Genomic DNA, 18871 nt, shown 5'->3' on the forward strand with positions numbered 1-18871 from the left:
TGTGGAAGAGCCAGAAATCTACAGGAAAAGTGACTCCAGCCTTAAATGGCACACACAAAATCTTCAAGTCCTAGAGCACAGAGAGTAATTTGAAAGGAGGTTGGGTCAGGCACATTTGGTGATTTTTGGAGAGTCTCTGGGAGAGGAAGAAGGTAACTGAAACTCTCCCTGGGGACATAGACATGAGCAGCAGCCATTTGGGGGTGCTCACTTTACCACAAGGTAAAATGGCAGGAGCCGTTTTGGAATCTTCCCTCTAGCCTGTTAGCACTGGAAGCCTTCCAACCCATCAGATGGCCAGTATCAACTCTGGATACCCGCTTGGCCATGCAGTCAACTGCCCTGGAACCAGGTTCTACCCAGCAGTAGACAAGTACAAGCCTCAGACCCTGTAACCAGCTGCCTTGGGACACAACATCACCCAGAGGTGGACAGACACAAGCCCTGGGACTGCTGAGCCACACAGCTAACCACTCTAGGACCAAGTCCTGCTCACCAGCTGGCCAGCAGCTACTACTTAAGGCACAGCCTGGCAGCCAGCAAGGCCAGGGGGCAGCCTCACTTACCAGGACATTGGCAGTTGTCCACCCTACCATAATAGGAAGGCCCATGACCCTCACATAGGGCGCAGCCCTAGAGCACAGGACTCTGGTGACCATAGGGGAGTGTACTATTGAGCCTCATGAGATGTCTCCTACATAAGGCTTCTCTGAGACTGGAAAATGTAACTGACCTACCTAATACTTAGAAGTAAACACAGAATATTAGGCAAAATGAGAAGACAAGAATACATTCCAAATGAAAGAATAAGAGAAGACCTTGGAAAAAGAACTAAAGGAAGTGAAGATAAGCAATCTACTTGACAAAGAGTTTAAGGTAATGATCATAAAACTGCTCAATAAACTAGGGAGACAAATGGATAAACAACAATGAGAATTTTCACAAAGAGTTGGAAAATATAAATAAGAACCAAACAGAGCTGAAGAATACAAAAACTGCAATTAAAAAATACACTGGAGAGAGTCAGTAGCAGACTAGATGATACAGAGGAACAGATTAGTGAACTGGAAGACAGAGCAGTGAAAATCATCCAATCTGAACAGAAAAAATATTTTTTAAAAAATGAAGGTTGTGTTTAAGAGACCTCAGGAACAGCATCAAGCATATTAACATTTGTGTTATAGAGGGGCCCAGAAGGAGAAGAAAGAGATAAAAGGGCAGAAAACTTATTTGAAGAAATAAGAGCTGTAAACTTCCCTAACATAGAAAGAAAATAGACATGTAGGGAATTCCGAGAATAAAGGTGAAGGGTGATCCCGGGTAACACAAATGGATCAGACTTTCATAGCAGCCAATCCACATAGAGTCAGGAAAAGGGACTCTTGTAGGGAAGAGAAAAGAACCTAAAATAATAAATTTTCTAATGTGTAGAGATAAATTAGAAATCTATCATTTTTTCAAGAGTTGGGCATAGTAATTGTGATAGAACTTCAGCTAATGTTTCAGTCCAGTTCAGTCACTCAGTCATGTCCAACTCTTTGCGACCCCATGGACTGCAGCACACCAGGCTTCCCTGTCCATCACCAACTTCTGGAGCTTGCTCAAACTCATGTCCATCGAGTCAGTGATGCCATCCAACCATCTCATCCTCCGTTGTCCCCTTCTCCTCCCGCCTTCAATCTTTCCCAGCATCAGGGTCTTTTCCAATGAGTCAGTTCTTCACATCAGGTGGCTAAACTATTAAGAGTTTCAGCTTCAGCATCAGTCCTTCCAATGAATATTCAGGACTGGTTTCCTTTTGGATAGACTGATTTGATCTCCTTGCAGTCCAAGGGACTCTCAACAGTCTTCCAAAACCACAGTTCAAAAATATCAATTCTTTGGCACTCAGCTTTCTTTATAGTCCAACCCTCAAATCCATACATGACCACTGGAAAAACCATAGCTTTGACTAGAGAGACCTTTGTTGACAAGTTAAGGTTCAGAGAGAGAAGAACACCACTATGATATATGTTCAGGGATAATTACTGGAATTAAGCCACACATATTATGAGATAAGCTGGAAATGTAAAATCTAGAAGGGGCATTAAAGACTTAGAGAGGGGATCTTCCCAACCCTGGAATCAAACCCAGGTCTCTTGCATTGCAGGCTGATTTTTTTACCATCTGAGCCACCAGGGAAGCCCAAAGAACTAGATAATTAAGTTACTAACCAGCTCACCTTAAACCCTGGTACATGTGAACAAGTTGGAGCTTGTAGGAAAATCTAACAGGCCAAGTATGTCTACCCACTGAAGTGGGTCCCTGAGAGGGGAGCTCATGGAGAGATCTGTGGGAAATTTTGTGTAGACACTGTATCTGGTGGTGGACGTGCAGTCAGTAAAGCCTGTAGTCTAGAAGGAGAACTGGATAGGGAGCAGAGGAAAGTAAGCCCAACCTGTAGCTGCTTGGCACCTCTGTGTGTATCTGTCATTGTTCTATCCATGAAAAGACCTTTGAAAACCAGTGCTCAGAGCTGCATCTCTACCTTCAAGATCTTGCACAAGGTGTTATTTTGGAGGATGCTAATCTGAAACCATGCAGAAAAATGAATTCCAATAAAGAGTTTTCAGACACATCAAGTTAATAGAGGAATCCAACATAGGTAGGAAAAAGAGGTTTAAAAAGCAATTAAGGAAAAACTATCTTAGGCAATTATTAACTCCATAGGAAGAAACGTTAATACAGGAAACAAATTAGAGCATTTCATTTGGCTCATCTGTGAATAATAATTACATAATCATCATGAAATTATCTGACATATTAATTTAACCAAAACTCATAGCTATATTGAATGCATGGGAGGGAGGAGAATATTTGTGTAAAGAATGAGGTAGAAAATAAAATTGAAGGCTGTTAAATCCTTATATTTCATAATAGGAATTCCAAGTATAATGAGTAAAGTTTTTAAAATCTAGATATAGTGGTATTATCATTTATATAGACTTAAGCATATAAAAGTAAGGACCCAACTAAAAATGTTGAAGTTGTTTTGGGGGAGGTGATGAGGGGTGGGAGACGAGACTACTTGTTTGTTTTCATAAGGCTTAGAGAACCAATTGACATCTTAAACTTGTACAGATAATACTGTAACAAAATGAAACATTTAACAGAAATAGTTGGGGAGCTAATGCTATAATAATCTGTATATGTAAACAGGGTTAAAACTACAATGAGATATTTCTAGGAATATTTTAAGATATAATCAGTGGAGAAGGGATCTCTATTCAAATCTGTGAAGAGGATATCACACAAAAAAGTAGGGATTAATAAAGATGTCACAGCTAAAGAAATATTTCAGATTCTTTAGGAAAAAATTGCCATGTTCAGGTGCCATTAAATTTTAAGGAGAAACAACAATTTCATCCAACCAATGAGTAAAATCCATTTAGAACTCAATGGTCAGAACCTAACTTACTCTGTAAAATAATAGCAGGTACCATTATAACTTAATTTAAAAAGTATTTTTATGATTTTGCTAGAGCTCATTATTGATAATTAAACTTGAATTACTTAATTGCCTTGGAATAGCAGCTAGCATGTAAACAGGTAATGCATTGTTTTGTTCTGTCTGCAGTTTTGAGGGTGACCTTTAACTAACACTGAATACATTATGTTTTAATTAAACTCAACTAACTACTTGAAGAATTCTTCTCACAGTGAGAATTTCAGATATGCAAACAAATTCTTGGGATATCTGTCATTGGAATAATCACAGTTTTAGCCTAAATGTTAAGACATTTGGAGCCAATGTTTTTGAAAAAAATTCTTTACCTCATCAAATGATTGTTCTAGGTTGAGTTGCGTTTAATGTTTAAAGTATTCAGGATAACTTAATAAAGAATTAGAACATGTCTGAGAAGACAGAAGTATTTCCATTTAAGGGCACTTAAAAATTCACTGAGCAGGAAGTTATTAGCACAGTATTCAGTAGCCTTTCCTCAAACCATCTGATCAATAAATATAATAATTGAAGAACAGTTTCATATTATGACCTATGAATTTTGAGACAGTATAAGCATTTTTAGGATTCTAGTCATTGGGCTATGCAACATTCCTAGAAAGACATTAGAACATATTTTTTTCTTGAGATTCTTGAAGATTATATGTAATAAGGCTATGTACCTTTAAATTCCTTTAAGCTACATCCTTTTTACTAAGGATTAAAGAATAAGCTAATCTGTAGACAGAGTGAGGGAGAGATGAAAAAATAGAGGAAGAAGGGTAATGGAACATACAGTTGTCCTTCAGTGTCCCTCAGTGTCCCTCAGTGGGGGATTGGTTCTAAAATACACCCCACCATGGATACCAAAATCCCCAGGTGCTCAAGTCCCTGTTATAAAATGGTGTGGTATTTGCATCTAGGTTACTTCCATGTCCTGGCTACTGTAAATAGTGCTGCAATAAACATTGGGATACATATGTTTTTGTTTAATATAAATTTATTTATTTTAATTGGAGGCTAATTACTTTACCATATTGTATTGGTTTTGCCATACATCAACATGAATCCACCACGGGTATACACGTGTTCCCCTTCCTGAACCCCCCTCCCACCTCCTTCCCTGTACCATCCCTCTGGGTCATCCCAGTGCACCAGTCCTGAGCATCCTGTATTTCTCAGCCTCCCATAAGAAAATGAAATGAAATAAATGGAAGTTGCTCAGTTGTGTCCGACTCTTTGAGACCCCATGGACTGTAGCCAGCCAGGCTCCTCTGTCCATGGAATTCTCCAGGCAAGAATACTGGAGTGGACTCTCATTCCCTCCTCCAAGGCATTTTCTTGACCCAGTGATCCAAACCATGTCTCTTATGTCTCCTGCATTGGCAGACCAGTTCTTTAACACTACCGCCATAAACAGAGATGGGTTAATTATAAGTAAATAAAGTAATTCAGATTGAGATGATCCATGTAACCTGTATATATGCTTCATCAGGGGAGTTGTGCTTTCTAAATTGGTTTTCTGCCCTCAAAATCATTTGACTATTAATATTTGCAGCTACTACCGTTTAATAACTGTAGTATGATCTGCAGGAGAGGCCATTCAATGCGAGAGGTCAAGGTTATAAAGAAGCCGATGAGATGATTCCTTAAGAAATGATGGCAGCATCAGACTAAGCAGCAACAGAAAGACCACCCAGAGAGGCTGCCTTTCAGCCAAGTCTCCCCCAGCCACACCCATGTGAGAAAGAAATGCTGACAGCCTGGTTAAGAGGCACAGCCCTCACAAATAAAAAGTCTGTCATCAGCTTTGCAGATGGGCTCAGAAAAATGTCTTAGCCTATAAAACATTGATCTTTTCCCAGATAGCCCTAGCTTTCTACACCTTTATTACGAGTCATAAGTAAATGAAGAGCAGTGGAGCCTGAAAAACTATTTTCTAATGTGAATACCTTGTGTCCAGACAGTTCTTTCACAAACATTTTATTTGACCCTCTCAACAAACTATGAGAGAGGCAATGGAGTTACAATTATTCTGTTTTGTTGACTAGCAATCTAGAGACCTCTATTGTCTTGCTCACCTGATTAATGTCACTGTGTTGGCATTGTGGGTTAAGCACTTTAAGTGAATTGTCTCATTCACCTTCACAGAACCACTTTAGAGTAGATAATGTTTCAATATTCAGAAAACAAAGATCATGGCATCCGGTCCCATCAATTTATGGCAAATAGATGGGGAAACAATGGAAAAAGTGACAGACTATTTTTTTTTTGGCTCCCAAATCACTGCAGATGGTGATTGCAGCCATGATTTTAAAAGATGCTTGCTCCTTGAAAGAAAAGCTATGACCAACCTAGATAGCATATTAAAAAGCAGAGACATTAATTTACCAACAAAGTCCATCTAGTCAAAGCTATGGTTTTTCCAGTAGCCATGTATGGATGTGAGAGTTGGACTATAAAGAAAGCTGAGCACTGAAGAATTGATACTTTTGAACTGTGGTGTTGGAGAAGACTCTTGAGAGTCCCTTGGACTTCAAGGAGATCCAACCAGGCCATCCTAAAGGAAATCAGTCCTGAATATTTGTTGGAAGGACTGATGCTGAAGCTGAAACTCCAATACTTTGGCCACCTGATGTGAAGAACTGACTCATTGGAAAAGACCCCAATGCTGGAAAAGACTGAAGGCAGGAGAAGAAGGGGACAACAGAGAATGAGATGGTTGGATGGCATCGACTTGATGGACATGAGTTTGAGCATGCTCCGGAAGTTGGTGATGGACAGGGAAGCCTGGTGTGCTGCAGTCCATGGGTTCACAAAGAGTTGGACACTATTGAGTGACTGAACTGAACTGAACTGAACTGAATGTTTCCTAATTTAGATGTGAGAGAACCTGGGACCAGGGGCGTTACTTGTGCAAAAAAGTCAGAAACTAAGCCTGGAATCTAAAATACATGCTCTTCATGTAGTCCTGATTTCAATGTCCATTGCTTGAATTATTTTACTTAAAAAAATTGGAGGGGGGTGGTATTGCCAATCTAACTAGTTTTTGACTGTTGTCCTATGAGCTTAATTATTTCAACACTTATTGTATGGGTATAAGCTAGGCACTATTAGAAGTTTTGAGAAAATATTAGCTTAAAAATGTCATGTTTTTTCTATTAACATGGTTATACTTGCTTTTCTTCAATTTTTTGTAATTAGTTATGCAAGGATGATGTCTTCGTTTTCACATGTGGTCTACCATATGGAATAGTAGGACAGTAGTAGGAATCTTGGGACTTAAACAACACTGAAAGGATGTTTGCAGTTAAGAGACCTTCATTAAATATGCAAAAGGTAACAGGAGAAGGGACTTGTCTGTTAGTAAAATGATTGGGAGAGCACTTGTCTCCTGTTCATCACAGTTCACTGTAGAAGAAACCTCCTCTGGAGTAACTCTTGACCTCTCTCTGCCTCTTCACTTACCCTTTTCTGAGTTTAGTAGGAGGAACTGAAATGCCTGGCTCAATATCTTCTGCGTATGGTTTGGGGTCAGGTGAAGATGATGGTAAAAAAACCCACCTGCCAATGCAAGAAACATAAGAGATGTGGGTCTGATCTGTGATCAGGAAGGTCTGCTGGCGGAGGGCATGGCAATCCACTCGAGTATTCTTACCTGGAGAATCACCTGGACAGAGGAGCCTGGCAGGCTACAGTCCATGGGGTCGTAGGAGTCGGACACGACTGAAACAACTTAGAACGCACACATGCAAATAAAGAAAAACATGCAACTCTGTGTATGTAAAACTAATAAAATTTGAATAAGATTAGTGGATTGCTTTGATGTCAGTTTCCTGGTTGTGATAATGTTCTATAGTTATACAAAATGTTATCACTGGAGAGACTAGGTGAAGGGTACACAAGATCTCTTTCTTTTTTTTTTTTTCCCACAAGATCTCTTTCAATTGTTTCTTACAACAGTATGTGAATCTACAAATACTTCAAGAAGGAGTTTAATTAAAATAAAAAGACCCAGGGCGGGAACCAGACACTGAAGAGACCAGCAAACAGAAGAAGCTATAACAGAGGGAAACGCCTTGGAAGCTACAGGCCATAGATTAAAACCCTGTGGTTACTACGAACTACATAGGAAGGGGCCTATAGATCTTGAGAAATATAAGTCAGACCCAGGAACTAGCCAAAAATGAACTGAACCCACAATACTCACAACAAAACCAAAGAAAAACCTAGATATATTTTTACTATTTTTATGATCAATCTTTCTTTCTTTCTTTCTTTTTTTAATTAAAAAAAAATTTTAAGTCCTCTATTGTCCTTTAATTTTCACTTTTATAACTATTACTTTGCAAAAAAAAAAAAAAAAAAGACCCTATTTTTTTTTCTTCAGCAAACTTCATATATATATTTTATAATTTTTTGACTGTATTTTGTTTTGTTTTGTTTTTTTCTTTTTCTTCTTTTCTTTAACATTGTATTTTTGAAATTCCAAACTCTACTCTAGATTTTTAATTTTAGCCTTTTGGTATATGTTATCAATTTTGTACATATAGTTTTTTTTATAATTTCTGTGACTTTTTTTTTTTCCCCTCTGTTTCTTTCTCTTCTTCTTTTATATAACATCGTATATCTGCAATTCCAAACTCTACTCAAGATTTTTAATTTATGCTTTTTGGTATTTGATATCAATTTTGTACCTGTATTTTCTTTATAATTTTTGCGACATTGTTTATGTTGGTTTGTTTGTTTTCTCTCTTTATATTTCTTCTTCTTTTTTTTTAACATTGTATTTTTGAAATTCCAAACTCTACTCTAGATTTTTAATTTTTGCTTTTTGATATTAGTTATCAATTTTGTACCTGTAGTTTCTTTATAATTTTCGCAACTTTGTTTGTTTTTCTTTGTTCGTTTTTTCTCTCATTTTTTCCTTCTTTTCATTAACATCGCATTTTTGAAATTCCAAACTCTACTCTAGATTTTTAATTTTTGCTTTTATGTATTTGTTACCAATTTTGTACCTTTAAGAACCCAATATTCAGGACCCATTTTTCACTAGGGAACGAGATTACTGGCTTGACTGCTCTCTCTCCCTTTGGACTCTCCGTTTTCTCCACCAGGTCGCCTGTATCTCCTCCCTAACCCCTCTCTACTCTACCCAACTCTGTGAATTTCTGTGTGTTCCAGATGGTGGAGAACACTTTGGGAACTGATTACTGGCTGGATCTGTCTCCCTCCTTTTCATTTCCCCCTTTTATCCTTCTGGCCACCTCTGTCTCCTGCCTCCTTCTTCTCTTCTCTGTATAACTCCGTGAACATCTCTGAGCGGTCCAGTTGTGGAGTGCACATAAGGAAGTGACTACTGGCTAGCCCACTCTCTCCACTATTGATTCCACCTCATCTCATTTGGGTCACCTCTAACTCCCTCCTCCCACTTCTCTTCTCCATGTAACGCTGTGAACCTCTCTGAGTGACCCTCACAGTAGAGAAACTTTTCATCTTTAACGTAGATGTTTTATCAATGGTGCTGTATAGAAGGAGAAGTTTTGAAACTACTGTAAAAATAAGACTGATAACTGGAAGTAGGAGGCTTAAGTCCAAACCCTGACTCCAGGGAACTCCTGACTCCAGGGAACATTAATTGACAAGAGCTCATCAAACGCCTCCATACCGACACTGAAACCAAGCACCACACAAGGGCCAACAAGTTCCAGGGCAAGACATACCAAGCAAATTCTCCAGCAACAAAGGAACACAGCCCTGAGCTTCAAGATACAGGCTGCCCAAAGTCACCCCAAAACCATAGACATCTCATAACACATTACTGGACATTTCATTACACCCCAGAGAGAAGAAATACAGCTCCATCCACCAGAACATCGACACAAGCTTCCCTAACCAGGAAACCGTGACAAGCCACCTGTACAAACCCACACACAGTGAGGAAATGCCACAATAAAGAGAACTCCACAAATTGCCAGAATACAGAAAGGACACCCCAAACTCAGCAATTTAAACAAGATGAAGAGACAGAGGATTAGCCAGCAGATAAAGGAACAGGATAAATGCCCACCAAACCAAACAAAAGAGGAAGAGATAGGGAATCTACCTGATAAAGAATTCCGAATAATGATAGTGAAATTGATCCAAAATCTTGAAATTAAAATGGAATCACAGATAAATAGCCTGGAGGCAAGGACTGAGAAGATGCAAGAAAGGTTTAACAAGGACTTAGAAGAAATAAAAAAGAGTCAATATATAATGAATAATGCAATAAGTGAAATTAAAAACACTCTGGAGGCAACAAATAGTAGAATAACAGAGGCAGAAGATAGGATTAGTGAATTAGAAGATAGAATGGTAGAAATAAATGAATCAGAGAGGATAAAAGAAAAACGAATTAAAAGAAATGAGGACAATCTCAGAGACCTCCAGGACAATATTAAACGCTACAACATTCGAATCATAGAGGTCCCAGAAGAAGAAGACAAAAAGAAAGACCATGAGAAAAATACTTGAGGAGATAATAGTTGAAAACTTCCCTAAAATGGGGAAGGAAATAATCACCCAAGTCCAAGAAACCCAGAGAGTCCCAAACAAGATAAACCCAAGGCTAAACACCCCAAGACACATATTAATCAAATTAACAAAGATCAAACACAAAGAACAAATATTAAAAGCAGCAAGGGAAAAACAACAAATAACACACAAGGGAATACCCATAAGGATAACAGCTGATCTTTCAATAGAAACTCTTCAAGCCAGGAGGGAATAACAAGACATACTTAAAATGATGAAAGAAAATAACCTACAACCCAGATTATTGTACCCAGCAAGGATCTCATTCAAGTATGAAGGAGAAATCAAAAGCTTTTCAGACAAGCAAAAGCTGAGAGAATTCTGCACCACCAAACCAGCTCTCCAACAAATACTAAAGGATATTCTCTAGACAGGAAACACAAAAACAGTGTATAAATTCGAACCCAAAACAATAAAGTAAATGGCAATGGGATCATACTTATCAGTAATTACCTTAAACGTAAATGGGTTGAATGCCCCAACCAAAAGACAAAGACTGGCTGAATGGATACAAAAACAAGACCCCTACATATGTTGTCTACAAGAGACCCACCTCAAAACAGGGGACACATACAGACTGAAAGTGAAGGGCTGGAAAAAGATTTTCCATACAAATAGGGACCAAAAGAAAGCAGGAGTAGCAATACTCATATCAGATAAAATAGACTTTAAAACAAAGACTGTGAAAAGAGACAAAGATGGTCACTACATAATGATCAAAGGATCAATCCAAGAAGAAGATATAACAATTATAAATATATATGCACCCAACATGGGAGCACCGCAGTATGTAAGACAAATGCTAACAAGTATGAAAGGAGAAATTAACAATAACACAATAATAGTGGGAGACTTTAATACCCCACTCACACCTATGGATAGATCAACTAAACAGAAAATTAACAAGGAAACACAAACTTTAAATGATACAGTAGACCAGTTAGACCTAATTGATATCTATAGGACATTTCATCCCAAAACAATGAATTTCACCTTTTTCTCAAGCGCACTTGGAACCTTCTCCAGGATAGATCACATCCTGGGCCATAAAGCTAGCCTTGGTAAATTCAAAAAAATAGAAATCATTCCAAGCATCTTTTCTGACCACAATGCAGTAAGATTAGATCTCAATTACAAGAGAAAAACTATTAAAAATTCCAACATATGGAGGCTGAACAACACGCTGCTGAATAACCAACAAATCACAGAAGAAATCAAAAAAGAAATCAAAATTTGCATAGAAACGAATGAAAATGAAAACACAACAACCCAAAACCTGTGGGACATGGTAAAAGCAGTCCTAAGGGGAAAGTTCATAGCAATACAGGCACACCTCAAGAAACAAGAAAAAAGTCAAATAAATAACCTAACTCTACACCTAAAGCAACTAGAAAAGGAAGAAATGAAGAACCCCAGGGTTAATAGAAGGAAAGAAATCTTAAAACTTAGAGCAGAAATAAATGCAAAAGAAACAAAAGAGATCATAGCAAAAATCAACAAAACCAAAAGCTGGTTTTTTGAAAGGATAAATAAAATTGACAAACCATTAGCCAGACTCATCAAGAAACAAAGGGAGAAAAATCAAATCAATAAAATTAGAAATGAAAATGGAGAGATCACAACAGACAACACAGAAATACAAAGGATCATAAGAGAGTACTATCAACAATTATATGCCAACAAAATGGACAACGTGGACGAAATGGACAAATTCTTAGAAAAGTATAACTTTCCAAAACTCGATCAGGAAGAAATAGAAAATCTTAACAGACCCATCACAAGCACGGAAATTGAAACTGTAATCAAAAATCTTCCAGCAAACAAAAGCCCAGGTCCAGACGGTTTCACAGCTGAATTTTACCAAAAATTTAGAGAAGAGCTAACACCTATCCTGCTCAAACTCTTCTAGAAAATTGCAGAGGATGGTAAACTTCCAAACTCATTCTATGAGGCCACCATCACCTTAATACCAAAACCTGACAAAGATCCCACAAAAAAAGAAAACTACAGGCCAATATCACTGATGAACATAGATGCAAAAATCCTTAACAAAATTCTAGCAATCAGAATCCAACAACACATTAAAAAGATCATACACTATGACCAAGTGGGCTTTATCCCAGGGATGCAAGGATTCTTCAATATCCGCAAATCAATCAATGTAATACACCACATTAACAAATTGAAAAATAAAAACCATATGATTATCTCAATAGATGCAGAGAAAGCCTTTGACAAAATTCAACATCCATTTATGATAAAAACTCTCCAGAAAGCAGGAATAGAAGGAACATACCTCAAAATAATAAAAGTTATATATGACAAACCCACAGCAAACATTATCCTCAATGGTGAAAAATTGAAAGCATTTCCTCTAAAGTCAGGAACAAGACAAGGGTGCCCACTTTCACCATTACTATTCAACATAGTTTTGGAAGTTTTGGCCACAGCAATCAGAGCAGAAAAAGAAATAAAAGGAATCCAGATTGGAAAAGAAGAAGTAAAGCTCCCACTGTTTGCAGATGACATGATCCTCTACATAGAAAACCCTAAAGACTCCACCAGAAAATTACTAGAACTAATCAATGACTATAGTAAAGTTGCAGGATATAAAATCAACACACAGAAATCACTTGCATTCCTATACACTAATAATGAGAAAACAGAAAGAGAAATTAAGGAAACAATTCCATTCACCATTGCAACAGAAAGAATAAAATACTTAGGAATATATCTACCTAAAGAAACTAAAGACCTATATATAGAAAACTATAAAACACTGGTGAAAGAAATCAAAGAGGACACTAACAGATGGAGAAATATACCATGTTCATGGATTGGAAGAATCAATATAGTGAAAATGAGTATACTACCCAAAGCAATCTATAGATTCAATGCAATCCCTATCAAGCTACCAACAGCATTCTTCACAGAGCTAGAACAAATAATTTCACAATTTGTATGGAAATATAAAAAACCTCGAATAGCCAAAGCGATCTTGAGAAAGAAGAAGGGAACTGGAGGAATCAACCTACCTGACTTCAGGCTCTACTACAAAGCCACAGTTATCAAGACAGTATGGTACTGGCACAAAGACAGAAATATAGATCAATGGAACAAAATAGAAAGCCCAGAGATAAATCCACGCACATATGGACACCTTATCTTTGACAAAGGAGGCAAGAATATACAATGGATTAAAGACAATCTCTTTAACAAGTGGTGCTGGGAAATCTGGTCAACCACTTGTAAAAGAATGAAACTAGAACACTTTCTAACACCATACACAAAAATAAACTCAAAATGGATTAAAGATCTAAACGTAAGACCAGAAACTATAAAACTCCTAGAGGAGAACATAGGCAAAACACTCTCTGACATACATCACAGCAGGATCCTCTATGACCCACCTCCCAGAATATTGGAAATAAAAGCAAAAATAAACAAATGGGACCTAATTAACCTTAAAAGCTTCTGCACATCAAAGGAAACTATTAGCAAGGTGAAAAGACAGCCTTCAGAATGGGAGAAGATAATAGCAAATGAAGCAACTGACAAACAACTAATCTCGAGAATATACAAGCAACTCCTACAACTCAACTCCAGAAAAATAAATGACCCAATCAAAAAATGGGCCAAAGAACTAAATAGACATTTCTCCAAAGAAGACATCCAGATGGCTAACAAACACATGAAAAGATGCTCAACATCACTCATTATCAGAGAAATGCAAATCAAAACCACTATGAGGTACCATTTCACACCAGTCAGAATGGCTGCGATCCAAAAGTCTACAAGCAATAAATGCTGGAGAGGGTGTGGAGAAAAGGGAACCCTCTTGCACTGTTGGTGGGAATGGAAACTAGTACAACCACTATGGAGAACAGTGTGGAGATTCCTTAAAAAACTGGAAATAGACCTGCCTTATGATCCAGCAATCCCACTGCTGGGCATACACACTGAGGAAACCAGAAGGGAAAGAGACACGTGTACCCCAATGTTCATCGCAGCACTGTTTATAATAGCCAGGACATGGAAGCAACCTAGATGTCTATCAGCAGATGAATGGATAAGAAAGCAGTGGTACATATACACAATGGAGTATTACTCAGCCATTAAAAAGAATACATTTGAATCAGTTCTAATGAGGTGGATGAAACTGGAGCCTATTATACAGAGTGAAGTAAGCCAGAAAGAAAAACACCAATACAGTATACTAACGCATATATATGGAATTTAGAAAGATGGTAACAACAAGCCTGTATATGAGACAGCAAAAGAGACACTGATGTATAGAACAGTCTTTTGGACTCTGTGGGAGAGGGAGAGGGTGGGATGATTTGGGAGAATGGCATTGAAACATGTAAAATATCATGTATGAAACGAGTCGCCAGTCCAGGTTCGATGCACGATACTGGATGCTTGGGGCTGGTGCACTGGGACGACCCAGAGGGATGGAATGGGGAGGGAGGGGGGAGGAGGGTTCAGGATGGGGAACATGTGTATACCTGTGGCGGATTCATTTTGATATTTGGCAAAACTAATACAATTATGTAAAATTTAAAAATAAAATAAAATTAAAGAAAAAAAAAAAAAAAGACCCAAATGCAACTTTCAACAAATAAGTATTGAGAGACTGCACTGCTAAAGAATGTTAAAGAACATTCTTCTGGAAATAAAATGATACTATGTAGACACTTGGACCTGTCTAAGCATGAGAATTAATTGTGACAGAAATTATAAATTTATGGGTAAATATAACATTTTTTCTCATCTTTAATTTCTTATTAAAATGATATTTGAGTGTTTAAAGCAAAATGGATAACAATATATTGTGGAATTAAGAATATATGCAGGAGTAAAAGGTATGCCAACAATAGGATAAAGACCAGGAGAAGGAATTGAAAGTACAGTATTGGGAGATTTTTCTCTGCATGAAGTTAAAATTAGACTCTGATAAATTAAGTATATATATTTTCAATTTGCAACCAGAAAAGCAACCAAATAAATAAACAGATTAGGCTAATAAACCAATGGGGCTTCCCTGGGTGACTGAACAACAACAATATTTACTTTGAGTGTTTAAATAATTTATATTTTATTTATTATTGATAATGTTAAATTTAAATCTTCAGTCTAGTTTGTTTTCTCTTTGTCTCATTTACTCTTTGCTTACCTCCTTTTACCTAATTCCATGCTTTCTTTTGGATTATCCAGAAAACAAAGAGAAAACAAACTAGATTGCAGATTTAAACTCAACATTATTAATAATAAATAAGATATAAATTATTTAAGCACTCCACTTAAAAGTAAAGATTGTTGTTCTTGCTGTTGTTCAGTCATCCAGTCATATCTGACACTTTGTGACCCCACGGACTGCAGCACACCAGGCCTCCCTGTCCCTCACTGTCTCCTGAAGTTTGCCCAAGGTCGTGGGGCCCATGGAGAGAGACCAGAGGTGCACCCAGAAGAAAGACCATGTAAGGACACAGAGAGAAGGTGGCCATTGGCAAACCAAGGATCTGTGCTCAGTCATATCCAACTCTTTGCAACCCCAAGGACTATAGCCCACTAAGCTCCTCTGTCCATGGGATTTTCCAGGCAAGACTACTGGAGTGGGTTGCCATTTCCTTCTCCAGGGGATCTTCCTGACCCAGGGATTGAACCCAAGTCTTCTGCATTCCAGTCAGATTCTTAACTGCTTGGGCCAACGGGGAAAGCAAGGAGCAATGGGCAAACAAGAAGAAGAAGCCAAACATTCTGACAACTTGAGCTTGGACTTCCAGCCTCCAAAACTGTGAAATCATAAATTTCTGTTTTTTATACCGCCCAGTCCGTGAGATTTTGCTACAGCACCCCAAGCTGACTAACACAGCTTGGCCAATGGTTTTTCAACAGGAGAATAGTACTCTCTAGGAAAGCATTTGAATATGTTTCACATTTTTTTTATTGGAGCTTCCCTGGTGGCTCAGATGGTAAAGAATCCACCTGCAATACAGGAGACCTGGGTTCAATCCCTGGGTCAAGAATATCCCCTGGAGAAGGAAATGGCTACCTACTCCAATGTTCTTGCCTGGAGAATTCCATGGACAGAGGAGCCTGGCAGACTACAGTCCATGGAGTCACAAAGAGTCAGACACAACTGAATGACTAACATCTTCACTTTCACAGTTTTTGATTATTCCAATGACCAGGGAGCACTGCTGGCCTTTAGTCTGCAATGAAAAGGGGAGGCAAAATTATTAGCCATTGGCAGTATAGTCCTGTACAACTATTTAATAATAAGCTCTCATCTTTCTACTGACAAAAGCTTTCTTTCTGAGAATTGATGCTTAAAACAATCATGATCAACTAAGACTGTGCACATTTCTGTTCTGAAACAAAATTAAGAGTTTCATTAATAAGCAAGAAAAAAATGGTCTTGGTTGGAAATCAACAATGCCTGCCATACATGCCTTGATGCTGTGTGGTCATCCCTGATACTAAAGAAGAAGGAGTAATTAAAGATTTCAAAGAACCAGAGATAAATTATTAATGTTTCTCTCACTCAAGAGATAGTGGATTATACACGCTTTAAAACATTCTTTTTAAAGGCAATTCATTTTCTGAGATCAATTTCTTTATAAAATGAGTGATACACAACATTTGACTTTCTTTTTAATCACAGAATTTGCCAAGGTCAAATTAATGATATATTTTTTAAGCTCACAATTTTCTAACAAATTTAGTTTGAAAAAGAACATAGCAAAAGACATAATTTAATATTGTTTAGTCTCTAAGTCACTACCAACTCTTTTGGGACACTATGTACTGTAGTCCACCAGGCTCCTCTTCCATGGGGCTTTCCAGGCAAGAAAATTTGAGTGGGGTGCCATTTCCTACTCCAGGGGATCATCCCAACCCAGGGATAGAATCTGCTTCTCTTGTGTCTCTTGCATAGCAGGCCGATTCTGTAGTTGGATTTAAATCTACCATCTTGCTTACCGTTTTTTGTTTGATCGGTTCCTTGCTTGAATTTACTGCCTTCTCTTGAATTAGTTGATTATTTTATATTATGTTATTTATCTTCATAGTGGACTGTGAATATGTGTATATATATGTACATATATGGTCTTCCCAGGTGACTCAGCAGAAAAGAATCTGCCTGGAATGAAAGAGATATGGGTTTGATCTCTGGGTCAGAAGGATCCCCTGGAGGAAGGCATGGCAGCCCCCTCTGGTATTCTTGCCTGGAGAATCCCATGGAGAGCAGCCTGGTGGGCTGAAGTCCCATAGGGTTGCAAAGAGTTGGATTTGACTGAAGTGACTGAGCACACACAGACACACATGTATACACACACACACACACACACACACACACACGTACTTATATATATTATTTTTCAGATTCTTTTCCCTTATCAGTTCAGTTCAGTTCAGTCGCTCAGTCATGTACAACTCTTTGTGACCCCATGAACTGCAGCACACCAGGGCTCCCTGTCCATCACTAACTCCCAGAGTTCACCCAAATCCATGTCTATTGAGTCAGTGATGCCATCCTACCATCTCATTCTCTGTTATCCCTTTCTCCTCCTGCTCTCAATCTTTCCCAGCATCAGGGTCTTTTCAACTGAGTCCACTCTGCGCATCAGGTGGCCAAAGTGTTGGAGTTTCAGCTTCAAAATCAGTTCTGCCAAAGAACACCCAGGACTGATCTTTAGGATGGACTGGTTGGATCTCCTTGCAGTCCAAGGGACTCTCAAGAGTCTTCTCAAACACCACAGTTCAAAAGCGGAATTCTTCAGCACTCAGCTTTCTTCACAGTCCAACTCTCACATCCATACATGACCACTGGAAAAACCATAGCCTTGACTAGACGAACATTTGTTGGCAAAGTAATGTCTCTGCTTTTCAATATGCTGTCTAGGTTGGTCATAACTTTCCTTCCAAGGAGTAGGCATCTTTTAATTTCATGGCTGCAATCACCATCTGCAGTGATTTTGGAGCCCAGAAAAATAAAGTCAGCCACTGTTTCCACTGTTTCCCCATCTATTCGCCATGAAGTGTTGGGACCTGATGTCATGATCTTCGTTTTCTGAATGTTGAGCTTTAAGCCAACTTTTTCATTCTCCTCTTTCACCTTCATTAAGAGGCTCTTTAGTTCTTCTTCATTTTCTGCCACGAGGGTGGTATCATCTGCATATCTGAGGTTATTGATATTTCTCCCAGTAATCTTGATTCCAGCCTGTGCTTCTTCCAGCCCAGCATTTCTCATGATGTACTCTGCGTATTAGTTAAATAAGCAGGGTGACAATATACAGCCTTGACGTACTCCTTTTCCTATTTGGAACCAGTCTATTGTTCCATGTCCAGTTCTAACTGTTACTTCCTGACCTGCATACAGGTTTCTCAAGAGGCAGGTCAGGTGGTCTGGTATTCCCATCTCTTTCAGAATTTTCCACAGTTTATTGTGATCCACACAGTCAAAGGCTTTTACATTATTAAAAAATGAGTATAGTTGTCTGTCCTTATTGGTTCTATTTTATATATAAGAGTGTGCATTAATCCCAAACTCCTAATTTATCCTTCCCCTCATTTCCCCTTTGGTAATCATAAGCTTGTTTTCTGAGTCTGTGCTTCTATTTCTGTTTTGTAAATAAGTTTATTTGTATCTTTTCTTTGGCTGTGCATTTCAGTGATATCATTTGATATATGTCTATATCTGTCTGACTTCACTTAGTTTGATAATCTGTAGGTCCATCTATATTGTGGCAAATGGCATTATTTCATTCTTTTTATGGCTGAGTAGTATTTTATTATATATATGTATGACAT

This window comes from Bubalus kerabau, chromosome 1, assembly GCF_029407905.1.
Source record: "Bubalus kerabau isolate K-KA32 ecotype Philippines breed swamp buffalo chromosome 1, PCC_UOA_SB_1v2, whole genome shotgun sequence".
NCBI classification, from domain to species: Eukaryota; Metazoa; Chordata; class Mammalia; order Artiodactyla; family Bovidae; genus Bubalus; species Bubalus kerabau.